Consider the following 2,104-nt stretch of genomic DNA (forward strand, 5'->3'; position numbering starts at 1 on the left):
TGGTTGTTTCATTTGTACTTAAACCAGCCAAAGTAGTACTAATGTCGTTATGATGCAGCAAATACAAGACCTCTTTCTACAAATATTAGCACAACCAACAGAATAGGAGTTATAGTGAAACGGAGCCAAAAAGGGCTGAGGAAATAAATGAAGTATATTACAGCTTAACCCTTCACCTCAATAGAGTTTTTTTTTTTTTAATAAGGCCTCCCATCCCAAAAAATAGGAATATACCTTCATCACCCCAATTTGTACTTTTCTTTTTCTTGAGGTTAGATTCTAAACCCTAAAGATATTCAAACTAGTATTATATCTACTTATCTATATCCAGAGACAGCTTCTATCATGTTATACTTAGCAGCCAAGGTTATTAAAATGTCTTTACTCCAGGAAGATCTAATAGGAAAAAAGAAAAGAAACCTCTCTGATTAGGCTCCAACCATACCCCACCCTCCACCAAATTGACTGGATAGGCATAATGGAAACCAGAACACGTGGTTTCCAAACAAGAAAAATACTATAAGGGAGGGGAGAAGAATGATTCAGCTAGTGCCCAGACTGAAATTGAGTAATATCAATTTCACTCATCTTCACATAGCTTCAGGTTGCCTGTTTGTGGAGTAGTTTAGGAATGAATCCATAGTTTGTGGAGTACCGAAATACCTAGTGGTCTGCTGTATTACATTTTGGCTTTCCCCAGAAGTTTCCAAGGCAACCTCCAAGTCACTGGCAGGAGAATTTGGCTGGAACTGCATATAGGACTGCCAAGATTCCTCTCCATGGTTACAGAAGGAACTGTTCCAGGCCTGATTGTTCCAGGACTGGATGCACCAGGTCTCAGTGTTCCAGGCGTGGTTGCTCCAGGTTGAATTGCTCCAGGTCTGGTTGCTCCACATTGGAAGGTTCCCAGTCGTGTTCACCAGGCATCCCTGGTGGTAAGAAGGGTTAGAGGTTGTTGTAGGTAGGTAAGTGCTGAGGCTCAAGTCACACCACTGCTATTCTTTGGCCAGTTGTTTTTTTGCCACCTCTTAGATTTCATTCTCTGGTTCTGGAACCAGGTCTTAACCTGTTTGTAGCTAAGGTTCAGGATGTTGGAAAGTTCTTGCATCTGCTGGAGGCTGAGGTATTTCTGTCTCTGACATCCATCATTGAGTACACACAGCTGGGTGGAAGAGAACACAGTTCTGGTCTTCTGTTTCTTGACCGGGACCTTGTCTTCCTTTTTTGTGGTGTTCTTCTCTGCAGAAGTGTGTTGTTTGCCTTTGGGACTGGTAGAAGAATCATGGCTGTCCTGAATAAGCAGATCCATGGAGGAAGGAAGAGGAGAGACAGTCTCTGTGTGAGGCATCTCAGCAGAAGACATTTGCAAGGATGGATAGTTTTCTTCAAGCCCACAAGTCATAGGCACAGGTGAAGATTCTTTACAGTTGGATGCTCCATAGCAAGGCAGGCTTTGGGGACAAGCTGGATCCACACTCATGTTATTATTGGGGAAGAAGAGGAAAAAAATTAAGAGCTGGACTGTAAAAAAGGCTAAGGCGGCATTAAAACTTTTTCTGGAAGAACTTAGAGAAATATGACCTCCAGAAGTGAAAGTATCAAGAAGTTGGGATGAAGTGAGTCACCTCCACAATAATAGGAGGCAACCAGCTCAATCCAGCCTTTATTTGTAATGCATTTAGATGATTTTGTCACGTTCCTCATTCCATCCAGGGATGCTCCTACTTTCTAAACGATTGTTTAGTTTGTATACATTAAGTTCAGTGTGTTTAGACATACTGGACGGTGCCATGTTATTACAATACTGTAGAGAATATTTTCACCATCCTAAAGCACAAACACAAAAATCTTGTGTATTATCTTTTGAACCTTACATTTCTCCCCCACAAACCCTGGATACCACTGATGTTTTTATTCTCACTATGGATTTGTTCTTCCTAGGATGTCATATAATTAGAATACTACAGTAATTGGCCTTTTCATACTGGCTTGTTTCACCTAACAATATGTGTTTAAAATTCATCCGTGTCTTTTCATGGCTTCATAGCTCATTTCTTTCTTTAAAAAATTCTGTTTTGTTTTTTGAGATGGGGTCCCACTCTGT

General features: G+C 40.8%; 1 pseudogene across 1 annotated transcript; it reads right to left on the minus strand.

The window, feature by feature from the left end:
• Positions 1-590: 590 nt before the first annotated feature.
• On the minus strand, positions 591-1,659 carry LOC116536698 (annotated as a pseudogene). The gene has a single exon (XR_004262761.1). The product of XR_004262761.1 is annotated as a homeobox protein NANOG pseudogene (transcript).
• Between the last annotated feature and the right edge of the window lie 445 nt (positions 1,660-2,104).

This window comes from Sapajus apella, unplaced genomic scaffold, assembly GCF_009761245.1.
Source record: "Sapajus apella isolate SASKATOON/1434 unplaced genomic scaffold, GSC_monkey_1.0 scaffold103, whole genome shotgun sequence".
Taxonomy (NCBI): domain Eukaryota; kingdom Metazoa; phylum Chordata; class Mammalia; order Primates; family Cebidae; genus Sapajus; species Sapajus apella.